Consider the following 13,010-nt stretch of genomic DNA (forward strand, 5'->3'; position numbering starts at 1 on the left):
AACGATTAACTTTTGGTGGTGATCCGAGAATTTTTGGGGAATTTATGAAGGATTTTGATATTTTGGCAGGTAGGGTCAATGAACTTGGGAGTTCAGGCTGCGCGTATTTGAGGTTTGCATGCGCGCGATAAAGTGCGCACTCTAGTTTCTGCTAGGGCGAGGCGTGCCGTGCAGCTGAGGGGTTATGATGTAACAAAGGCTTCTATATTAGGAAATCGGGCGACTTTCAGCACACAATGCTATAAGTACGTATGGGTGGAAATCACTGATATCTCTATGGAAGAACAAGATCAGTGGTGAAAATGAGCTGCATGCTTGGCGGAGGTCTGTGCTCTCAGAGTGCTTTCCTAGTTTTTACATGAATTACAATTGGACTTTTGTACAAGTGTGGAAGCTTCCATTGTCCATTCAGGACACTTCTGGATAATGTGAAAGATGAAATTCAATGCAAGAATGGCTAGTAAATTATCTTCGAAGGAATACTTAAAAGATCAATGCTTCACCCGTTGAAGACTAGTCCAGAATGCACTACTGTGAAAAATGTGTGTTCTAGCAAAATTAGGATAAGGATACTGACTGTTACCTTTTAACCCGTTGTAGATTATTCCTGAGAATACTTGGGCAGGTGTCTATTGGAAATGCGCGTTATAGCAAATCAGTCCGTCCTCCACAGATTGAGGATAAAGGATCAGTCCTTACAGGATCAAAGTATACTGGCCAGTGTATTAGCTCAGAACGAATACTTCAAGGATAAAATCTAGTAAGCATGAGTCAATGATATGCAAGATTATTATCAGATGAAGAAGGAGACAGACCAAGAGGTCAAGAGAGCTCACTTCTTGTGAGTGTGCAGGAGGAACCGCCTCATATGCATATTATCCCCCAAAGTTACCTCCCAGGGGTATTTAGCGTTCAGATGTGTAACGAAGAGGAAACGTGTGGCTTTTTGACCAACAACTTGTGGACGCATTTTTGCAGAGGGCTTGTCAAAATGTCAAGCGATGCGTGAGTGAGTGACGGTGAATCTACAGGAGCCACAAGTTTCTCCCCGCAGGCTGCGAGACAGAAGATGTAAAAAGAAAAAAAAAAGAGCAACCCAGAATCGGAGGACGCATACGTTTCAGATGTAGACTTTCTATTCATATAGTGTAGACAAGAGTTTCGCGTGCATTTTAATTCGCAAATCTTGGCTCTCGCGAAATTAAAATGCATGTGAACATTCCTCATTTTACAGTAGTAGTTTGTGTAGGCACAAGCAAGGCATCTTTGAATTACAGACTTCTGTTTACATTTTACATCACCACACACATGATGAATTCTCTCCAGTTAATTTCACTAGCAATATACATTGTATGCTTTGACAAATTCAGCTTTGCCAAATTTAGCCTTGCTTCCAGACTTCAGCTTATTTTTATTGATCTTTTGATGGTACCCCAATAAGGTCAATATAAACTTATATTGATCCATTAGAGATACTTTATTTCCTTCTTGCATGTAGACTCAATCTTCCGGTAATAGCATATTTACTGCCTGAAATACTAAGCCGAGATGAAAGATGCCGACAGACAGAGTTTAGACAGAATGTGATGGTGGCTTGTCAATACTTATTCCAAATACTATGCTACTAACTTTTATTACACTTGTTTGCTTTTTTGAGGGGGGGGGGGGGGATAGGAACAGAGTACATACTGTACCACTGTCATATTTGATTTGCCAATGGGAATATCCTAGAGATGAATGTAATCGTGCATGGAATTCTATTTTGTCAGGAGGTTTGTACAAGATTCTCTTTCAGAAATGACACATAGTTTTGGCATTACCCTGATTATCTTGTCATGGAGAATGCAAAAATTCAATCATGATTTGTGTCGTGCCCTATCACCATCAAGATTGAACTATCCCAAGATTTGGCCTTTTTCCCCTTAGATTTTCCTTGGAACTTCATATAAGAGAGAGAGAGAGAGAGAGAGAGAGAGAAATGAAAGAAAAACAAGTCTAATGTTCCAAATCTCAGCGGACAAGATCCACCCCTCCGGTACATAGTACTTTATCTTTAGTTTGACAAATGTCGTGATGTCTGTTATTTTGTTTGGTTTTGTTTTTGTTTTTTTGGTGGTGGGGGGGGGATGGGTTGGGATGGGTAGGGGAGAGAGGGGAGGGTGGAATTTGGGCTGAAATCAGTGGATTTGCAAAGTAGCGGGAGAAGGAATGCACTCAAGTAGAGAAAGCGGGGCAGACTCTTTCCAAGAGATGCAGAGAAAGATAGGGAAAAACATGTCACTGGAGTTTCCCTGGCTAAATATTCAGGGAGAGAGAGGGGGTAATGGATACCGCAATTGGGTTTATTGCCCGGTTGCCATGGCAACCGAATCAATTTGTTAGATTGTGTTCTCCTCCGTCACTAAGTCTCCAGAGGGGGAAATGCATCACACGGTTGGATTTATGTTGCTCTTGTTCTGCAACTCTTGTTTCCTGGATGGAAGTTTGAGACAGACATCTTGAAGGCTACAAGTGTATGCCTTTGTGGAGAGAGATCAACACGCTCAACATGAATTGTTCTTCAAAAACAGAAAGAAAAAAAAAACCAGGTTACATCTTTTAGAACACAAACATTGTTTCTTAAGCATTCTTTTTTATATTTATTTTCTTGTTGCTAGTAGCTGCGATTGATCAGAGTCAGATCCAGGAATTCTGTAAAGGGGAGGCACCTTTACAAAATCAAAGCGGGCGCATGCCCCATTTTTCTTTCTATTTCTTTTGTTTGAACAAAATACGAAGAGGGGGGCATGCACCTGGTGTGCCCCCCTCTGGACCAGCCACTGTTGATAGTGGTAAGCAAAAGCTTGCTTGTATCTGTTGGTAGGAAAATCCTTTTTGGCAGAGAAACAGGAAGAGGGCTTGAGACATCAAGGTTAGCCATCTGTAGTGTGAGGCTATTTCTTACCCTGTGCATCTCAAAATTCCACAAAAAGTTGTTCAGGTTGACTTTCAGGTAGACCTGAAAATGTGAGTTCTGGGTCAACAAGGCTTCTATTCTCTCTTTTTTCCCCCTAAAATTTTCAAAAAGAATAATCCTGTATCCATCTATATCGAAGTATTGATATTTCGATATTCATTCTTAATTTTCAAATTACTGCTATTCATGATAATTGGATAGCAGTCAATGTTACTCTGTGGAGAGAATCTGCTTATTTGATATGGATGGCTTTTTCAATTCTGCAAGAGTGCACATAAAATCAAAAAGAGTTCATCTTCACATATATTTTGATATCTTTTAGCGTACCGTATGTGTCAAACCATGTCACTTTTTTTGACTGGATCACCTCTTGGTCAATGAACTTAAAATTTGTGCAGTTAGGTAGGCCTATAGATTTTTACAAAAGTCATTACCATAACTGGAGCCTTGTATTTTTTGTTCTGCTACATCTTCAAGTTGCATGTGGGATTCCAGCTATCTTTGAAATATATGAAAACCATCAAAGTCAAAGTACTCACATACAGCAAACACTCCCATATGTTTTGCAAATGATAGCTTCCTCTCTTAAAAATGATGTTTGCATTTCTACTTTTGAAGTGGTGTCAAAAATGCTCGAGTTTTGCGTTGCTTTGTTCGAGGCAAGACTCTGTGGTTGTCAAATGTCATACAAGCGGTGAGTCCTCCCTTTAAGAACATGATCCTGAGATGTCCTTACCCCTTGGGGGATTGCAGTCTAGCAGTTCCGTGCTGAGCAAAAGCATCCTCATGGAAAATATTCAAGCCTGCCAATGTAAAGTATCATCCTTACATCACGGTGAGATGGGTATAATGGCTGGATAATGTTACCTAATGAGAAGAGCAAACCGCGATGGTAGAACGACGGGGTTTGACGGAAAACACAAACTTGATCTTCATGCACATTATGGCAGGGGACTCGGGGAGGAAAACAACAGCAAAACATTAACACTTTTACTACCAGAATGTCATACCCTTTTTTTTTGGGGGGGGGGGGGAGTTGAAGGACCCAAACTTATCGATACTGGAGTCAGCTTGGATGAATTTGATGAAGTTTGTCCGGAAAAATTACCGAATGTAAAGAAACACAACAATAAGAGAACTAGCTCTGAAAACAACCTAGTTGTCAATGGAGAATTGTAGCCATTATCATGCATATATTCTGGACGCGGTGGAAGGATATTTGCAACAGAAAAGGCAAATAGCTCAATATTGTGATATGGGGAAATGAATATTGCCGTCTTAGGTACAAAAACAGAAAAATGAACAGTGCATTTAGAAATAGACCAGTTATTGCCTTTCTTTAGGAGGCATGGGTAAAATGTGATTCGTCATGGCCAAATAAGCAGTAACAGTAAAATTTCTAGATTGTACATGGGGGTGGGAGAGGAAAGAGAAGTAGATTGCGTTGCTGTCATAGTAATAGTGCACTATTCTGAGGTCACATGATTGGGCCGACCAACTGTATGATTGCAGAACCCAGCCAACCTCGTGTGTGCGGAACTCACCCCCAAACAAATAAAGAAATTGACTTGCATGGGTGAGCGAGAAAAATGTCAATATTTGGGTAGCCTTTTCCAGCTCAGCTGTCTCATTCGCTGCATTTGCCCCCCTACCCCCCCCCCTTGTTCTCTTGCGTGTCTTACCATAGGAGGCAGATCGTGTTTTATACATCCTTCTGCACAAGTCATCCACGAAGAATGTCTCTTTCGTGGGTCAACATTGTAAGCATTTCTGCACACTTGACGTATTGATTGTCAAATATGTAGTTATTTTATCATTTCATTGCTTGAGTGTCGAGTGATTTTTTTTTTCTTTTATTCAGCTGCAGTCCCTTGAGCATCTCTTGCATATATGCATAGTCAAACGTGACCTAAATTGCATATTAGGTGAAGCAAATGGTCAACTTTGTAATAAAGAGTTTAACCAGAACTGCCTTCCTTCTCAGAAATCAGTGTGTGGAATTACATTATTCTGTTGAACATGCAGTGAATGATGATATTTATGTCCTGTAAAACACAATATTTTCGCGGCATGCAATTTTCGCAAAATGGAGCTGACAGCCTTTTTCACTGCATGTAATTTTCACGAGTTGCCTCTAACATTCAATGCATATAGTGTAGACAAGAACTTTCACGGACATTTTAATTTCGTGAATCTTGGCTCTCGCGAAATTCACGAAATTAAAATGCATGTGAACATTCCTCCTTTTACAGTATTATTTTTCCCCTTATTTGGTGAGAAAGTTGGTGGGTTTATCTGAACATGATGTTTGATGAACACTTGCTTTGAAAGTGAAACAATGCACACTACTGCACAACTAATTCACTAGATGTCTGTGAAAATAGACAAATATTATGCGCGGTCAGACTGGCAAAAGATCGAGAAGTGTAAGATCGCGATCTTTAAGATCTCGAAGTTTTGCCAGTGTGACCGCAAACTTCCCGCAATACTTCTCGATCTGTTTGCGGGCGGTGTCTCCGAGGCACGAGGCCATTGTCATGTACAGATGTGCATTGTTACGTCACAATCACTAGCCATCGAATGGCGCACTCTTTCTTGCGTGCATACCAATGATCCAAACTTTGCAATCTTAAACTTCTTGATCTTTTGCCAGTCAGACCACGCCCATTGATGGAGGAGTGTCAGCACATGTGAGACTTGTATCAGTTTTGTATGTTTTGGTCTGTTCCTTTGCCAGCGACTTTCTGGGAGAAATCAATGAAGCAGCTCAGTATATGGTGATTAAACCGATATTTTTGCAAACTCATACAGTTATTCCTTTCATCTGCCAAGAGCAAGTTATAGTTCACTCAGACCTGCATCCTGATAAAGATTTGAGAATTCCTACGTCAATACATTTTTTCTTCTTTTCCTTTTGAGTGGGATATTGCACAAATTTTCATGTTGCTTGAGATTGCAACAGTCACTCCTGTGTTAGAACAACATCGCATGTTACATTCATCCAGTGTCTGCTCTAAACACTGAGTGGACCTAAATGGGATAATGTACTGAATGAGTAAGCTGCAAATACACAGATTGTACATATGTGGGACTGATGGAGTTTTATTTGATTTTGTGGTTAAGCCTTTCTTTCGTCACCCCTTCCTCCTCGGGGCGGCCGCGAGACCCCTGGATGGCGGGGAAGGAGGAAACGTCCTGCTACAGCGAGTCGGCAAAGATAACGCAACCGTCCCGGAAAAAACTTGACAGTTTAATAGTTTCTCCCTCCGTTGGGTGTCCATTTCAGTCTTCAGTTTGCATGGACATCCATTGTGAGCGGACATAGTGACAGGGAGAGGGAGTAGCCTTGTCTTGCAGGGCATTGTGGGTTAAAATGTAAGATGGAGAACAGATGCAGAAATTGGCTTTTCTTGTAATAACACATTCAAGTTCAGTACAGTATGTGAAATATTTTGGCGAGACCTCTGGCCAATGTATTCTATCTGAAATTTTACAGGCAGAATTTTTTCGATCAGATGTTAATTGAATGAATTCAAACAGATTAGTCAGATTAGAATTGCAACAAGAATATGAAAGCCATGGAATTTTATTTATGTTCATGTTTTCATAAAACAGTCATATCAGTAACAATCATGTAAACAAATTAAATGATGACATGCCCTCTCAAAGTTCCCATACATGTTATCAACATTTTTTTTTTGTTTTATGAAATAAAAGTTTGTATCTTTCCTGTCACTTTTTTAATAAGTTAGCACTGATGTCTTCTGAGGGACAAGGGTTAAAATTGATATGTTCTTGCCCCAGAGTATGGTTTTTGTGATATTTTGTACCTCAACTAATTCTCCCCATATCACTACTTGATAAAAATGTGAAAATCTAAGATCTTTTTAAACTTTGTCATGTGGGGTCCAATTATAATGAAACTTCCACCATTCTATTCATCTGAATTTACTCTATGTACCAGGTCAACTTAGACATGGTATGTACAGTAAGTTTACTTTATGTTTGGTTGTGAAATAAACTAGTTCTTAAGAAAGGTAAAAACATTCTAGGTTTTGATGATCTACCAACAGCAGAGTGTAAAGCTAATTGCTTTTACTGAACTTCTGCCGTGATTGCTGCAGTTGTTTTTTTATTCTGGCTGAAACGTGATTCGCTACCAGCAAAATTTGCTAATGGACATTGAAACTGAATAACCTGTAAAATCGAAGTACTGTACTGCACTTTGGAGTGCAGTGCTGCAGAGCTGTAAGACTTAATATTGGTTATTTCATTCATTGTGTGGCTTTTTGATATGTCCGTTTTTTTTTCTCCTAACCTGTGACTGATCCTAGTCATATCCTCTCCCCACTTATCTCCAAATCAACTTTTCATTCTCCTCCTTCTCTGTGGTTTTCTCCTCTCTTTAAAACACACTGGTGAAATCTGTATTGCCCAGTCTTCTTCCTGAGGGTTTCACAAGGCCTGGATGATAGTCTGTCTTCAAGTCACTATTATCAATTTCTTGATGTGTTATCTTGCTCTTGAATAGTAACAGTGTTTTTCTTTCAGTTTTGTTCTCTTGAAAGTAATTGCTATTTTTTTTTTATACTGGGATTTGTGAAATACCTTTTTTTTTCCGCATTGATGTGGAAATTACCTTTCTTTTTGCTGTGATATTGCAGAAGGAAATATTTCCAGTGAAGTGTTTTGGCAAAAATAAGTGTGATGAGCTGAACATGTGATATGCGTTCTTGTTTTCTAGCTATCGTTAGCTCTGCAGACCTAGGGAATGCACAATTTACCTGACCCGGCTGTAAAAAGCAGCTTAAGAAAAACAGAGACACATTTTATGTGTCTGCCACATAAATTTTTGAGACATGAATTTTAATTTGCGTGTGAATGCTTACAAGATAGCACTCTGAGTTATATGTGCGGAAAAGATTCTTCCAACAATATTAGGTCCTATGAACATTATTGTTTTCTTTGGAAAGGCAGTTTAAGTATGGGCAGAGTGATAAGTGTCATTCTGCCTGGTAGGATAAGAGCGAATCTATCAGGTTTTTTTTTTTTTTCTGAACATTGCTTGAAATGCTTCATGCAATGCATGTGCAACAATTGTTACATGCATACTCCTTGGGTACAAGCAAATAAATCTCTTACTTTCAGAATTATGCTTATAAGAAAGAGATGACTTGCATGAAAAAAATTATCCTACTGTGATAACAATTACTAGTCCAAACTCAACAGTTGATGTCCGGTAAATATTGTAAAACGAGGAATGTTCGCGTGCATTTTCATTTTGCGAGAGCCAAGATTCGCGAAAATGAGATGCACATGAAAGTTCTTGTCTACACTATAGGCATGCATTGAATGTTAGAGGCAACTCGCAAAAATTTCATGCCACGAAAAAGGCCGTCACCTCCAATTCACAAAAATATTGTGTTTTACGGTAAGACTGTCGTGAGGAAAATTGAAGAAGCAAACAAAAGCTTCTGGTGACTGGATCTGAGGCCATCTGTCTCTGGGATAGATTTCCCTGCGAGGTTCCCTGACCGCATAGGGTCGCAGGTGGTGAGGAGGCAAGGAAAACCGATGGCCAATGCATAGTTGATTGATGAAGGTGGTACACACACAAACAGACACACACACAAGCACACACACACTATCATACTCACATGCACTTGGAGGAAGAGCTAAGACAAGATCAATACAGTCAACTCAGTTTCTAGGAGTAGCAAGCTCTAGATCTGCAATGTGAACACTAAGACGATGGTAATTAGGCCAAAAATGCTGTTCTGCACATGCGCGAGACAGCTGTTTCCGTCGTCCAACCCGGGAGGCTGAGTCGTCTTAGCGATTGCGTCACAGAGCTAAGGCTTGCTATTATCCAAGGTGAAGGCCCTACATTACATAACTTGCTTTGATCGATTTCTTCTTCTTTTTTTTTTTCTTGCAGGGTGGGGGTAATATGGAAATTGGTTATGATTTTAAGTCCTGAACAAATCTTGTAAAAATAGTGAAGAGTTTAGTTATAGCAAAATTGAGCTTGATATGATAATAACAAACAAGCAGTGTAACATTTTCCTGGAAATGCAAAAAAAAAATAAGAGAGATTTTGCTTTTAAAAAAACAGTCCATTACTCTTGAATGCTCATTGATTTCTCAAGAGCACACATCACGCCTAGAGCTGAAATATAGAAGTGGATTTTGTTGCAAGTTGAGTAAATCGTTACTGTTTCAGAATGCAACCCAAGAAGGGAAAAGGAGTTCAAAATAATCGTGTTACACTTATCTAATTAGGAGTTTATCAACAAACGCGCAAACACAAACCCACACACACCGGGAAGTCTTGTAACGTTGTACGTGGCATAGCTTTCATCAGACTACCTGCCAGGGGTAATTAATGACTTCGCAGCGGAGTCTGTCTCCTCAAAGAATTAGCAGCGGTTAATTACATAACTAGCGCTAATTAGCTCCTCTAGTCTACGTTGCTGGGTGGTTGGAGAGTAGGCATGGCTCCGCGTTGTCAGCATTGATGATTAAAGGGGAGGGGAGAGTGAATTAAGTGGTACATGTCATTCAGCCAGTCTTTGATGCGAGTCTGCTTATGACGATTTCCCATCATTCTGTCTGCTGTGCTTGATAGCTTAGTAGTGCTGTAACTTTGTCTGCTTGCCTTTTCAACTTTAAAAAAAGAATACATAGGCCCGAATTCACGATGGTGTTACAATTGAAACCATGGTTTAAACCACGCACAATTTGTATGAAGCGCCAAGTGTTGCATGACCTATTTCTTTACAAAATCAGTCATTTCATCAATGAAATGATCATTTTGTAATGAAATGACAACATTTCGTCGATGAAATGATCATTTTGTTAACAAAATGTTCATTCATCAATGAAATGACTGATTTCGTAACGAAATAGGCCATGCAACACTTGGCGCCCCTTACAAATTGTATGTGGTTTAAACCATGGTTTCAATTGTACCAACTTCGTGAATTTGGGCCATAGTGTTTGAGGTTGAATTCATGGTAGTTGTATCATATGCTGTCAAGGAGCAAGGAGACAGGAACTGCTAGGATAAGAGAGACTGTAGCATAAATCTTTTTAACCCTTTCTCTTTCAATGAGTCTAATGTGCAGGAATTTCACACACATAGTGTCCTGTGGACAGAAAATAAGATAATGTGGCGCTCAAAGGGTTAAAAACCTGTGAGTCTGTTGACTGGCTCATTTTCTGTCAGTTGTGTTAGCGTCTTTAATCACCTTACCTCTCTTCTCAATTTCTTATGCCTCAAATTCAGTGTTTGTTTATTTTGCATTCATTATTCAATAATTGTATTTGTTTGTGAGGCTGCCTGGAATGGCCCTTCAGTGCTATCTACTGAAGATGTTGAACTATAATCCAAGAAGATAAGAAAGAGTAATTTTGCATGTTTGTACTCTTGTTTTTTGTGTTTTACTTTGATGGATTCTTCACAGTTAAGCTATTAAAGTGAAATGTGATTTTCCAGAATATATATTCAGACTAACATTGATTTTCTCATCTCTTGGATATTACTGTTGTTGAAGATTGAAAGATTACATTCAGACGAACAGAAATCAGTAACTGCTGTCTTTGCCATATATTTGGACGGTGTAAATTTTACAAATCAACTGATATTCATGAAGATTTCAACACATTGATATTAGCACAAATGCTGTTTATCTGAATTCAATTGCTAACTTTCAATCTTAGAAGGGATGATACAATAGTTCTCATTTTTATTGTTCTGATTCTTGCTGCTGAAGTTAAGCACGTGCTATAAGTTTTTGCAAGTCCAGGATTCGTGAACTAATACATATTCAAATGTACTCAAGACTGCAAGAAACCACAGACTTTCCTTCTGTACGTATCAATAAACTTGATTCCAGTCGATATAGCTTGAAAGTTAAACATTTATGCAAAGACCATTCATCAATAGAGCTTTGCTTTTTGTGCAAGTTCCCTCCATATCCATATTATCCATGTTCCTTTCTAGCGAGGGCTATTTAAACTCACAGTGAATTCATGATGAGCAAGTATGTTGATCACGGTGTTCGTACATGTAGGTGCAGCTGCACATTTACTATACTTTTGTATTATTGTTTGCATTTGTAGCAGTGGTTCATGACCCTTCACTTTCTTATACAAATGGATTAAGCTATTTTGCAATTATTTTGTATTATTTGGATATGGAAACAGATAAATGAAATGAAATGAAATAGAGGTCTCCATGTATAGTCTTGGTAGATGTTTAAATGCCAGTACAAGGTAAATAAAAGGAAGCTGTAGAAGGAAGCCTCAAACTGACTAAGCCATGTATTGCATCAAGAGGATATAAAGTTAGAAGGAGATTACTAGAACATGCATGAATAGAGGGTGAGAAGATGGGGGGGGGGTAATGGATACACACACATGCCACTAAACATGAGAGGGAGAGCGAAAGGGAAGGAGAAGAGGTTTTGACTGACAGACAGGGGTAGACAAGGTAATTGAATGAATTCAAGGACCTGGAAAGGGGTGTGAATCATCAGTGGATCTTCCTTGATTTGCCTCCAGGGGGTAAGACCTGTGACTGGTCTGCACCCCTTCCCTGACCCCACCCCTCCATCCTTACCCCCCCCCCCCCTTCCTCTCCTATTCTGTTGGGAAAGGGATCATTGAACATACACACATAGCTGTTCTGGGTCTGTACCCCCTTAGCATCCTCTACCCCCATATTTCCCTGTCTATGGACAACATTGATAGATAGAGTATGAGACTGACTTGTTTTCCTGATCTGTAACTCTTCAATGCCTACCCCCTATCCTAAACTTGACTCCTTGTGTGATATCAGTGATCATGTGATACATGTGTGACTAACTCATTTTAGGTCTATACACCCCTCCCCTGGTTCCTCTGCAACCCGAGAAATGTTTCGACAACAAATCACGAGCAAATCACAACCCAGTGTGCGGAAAACATTTGCAAATATTGTCAAAATCTTTTGAAATTATAGCCAAAGTAAAAATGACATTTGCAAACAATTCACGACGCTTCCATACCCCCACATTTGTTTGGTGATCTTTTACAGACTAAAATACGAATGTTGGATTTTACCATTCGTGTCCTTCGCAAATCATTCATGTGCTCCGTGAAATCAGCCCTTTACTGACTTGTTCCAGGTCCACCCTCCTCCCCTCCCCTCCCTTCCCCTCCCTTCCCACCCCCACCCCCACCCACACCCCAACTCAATGCTTTCTTTCTTTATGGCTGACATCATTGCTGATCACACTAAACTGTATGATGAGAAACACGCACACCTTATTAGTGATAAGATTAACCGGTAGTCGTAGCTGGCCAGGATACCCTTATGACTCAAGCATGACGTCTGGCATGGGTGTGAACATGCGAATAACCGAACACCAGACGTACCAATTCTACGAAGTTTAAAACTCTGGCAGGATGTGAGTGTGTATGTTTGTGTGTAGAACACTTAGTTGTCGTTATGCTGATATTGTGCAGGTAGAACTGGTAACACTGATTGAATGCATGATATACCATTGGCAGATGAAACAAAAACCCAGCATTAGTGCGTCAAAATAGTTCTAAAATGTGAGTTAGGGATGGAAACAACCAAAATAAAAATTTGAACCAGTATAATCAATGTTAGATCTATTAAACACACAAAATGTGAACAATAGTTATGATAAAAATGCGTCTAGGCTATTCAAACCATCTGCAGTTATGGTTTAATGAGAAAAATAGTGATATCTCCTTATAGTTTAGGCTTTTTCGCAAAAAAAAAAAGAAGAAATTATCCGGTAGGATGTTTTGTGATACGACTGACCTATACATATGCATCAAAAGTGATATCTGGCACATTTTTTAAATCACTGCTCCCAAAGGTAAACAGGACCATTAAAATGCTAGAAGTGGAGTGACCAATCATGTAATAGGTGATCAATATGGTATTATGGCACATTGTAACATATTAGCAGCTGGTTAGCGTCAGTATAATACCCCTCTCCATTACTGTTCCTATTTAGATTCCAGATTTAATTAGTAT

The 13,010-nt window shown here is 39.4% G+C and overlaps 1 protein-coding gene across 1 annotated transcript in view; it reads left to right on the top strand.

Moving 5' to 3' along the window:
• The window catches only part of LOC140241150 (uncharacterized), a 150,071-nt gene that overhangs the window by 100,424 nt on the left and 36,637 nt on the right, over positions 1-13,010 (top strand). The window lies entirely within an intron of this gene.

Source organism: Diadema setosum, chromosome 17 (assembly GCF_964275005.1).
Source record: "Diadema setosum chromosome 17, eeDiaSeto1, whole genome shotgun sequence".
Taxonomy (NCBI): domain Eukaryota; kingdom Metazoa; phylum Echinodermata; class Echinoidea; order Diadematoida; family Diadematidae; genus Diadema; species Diadema setosum.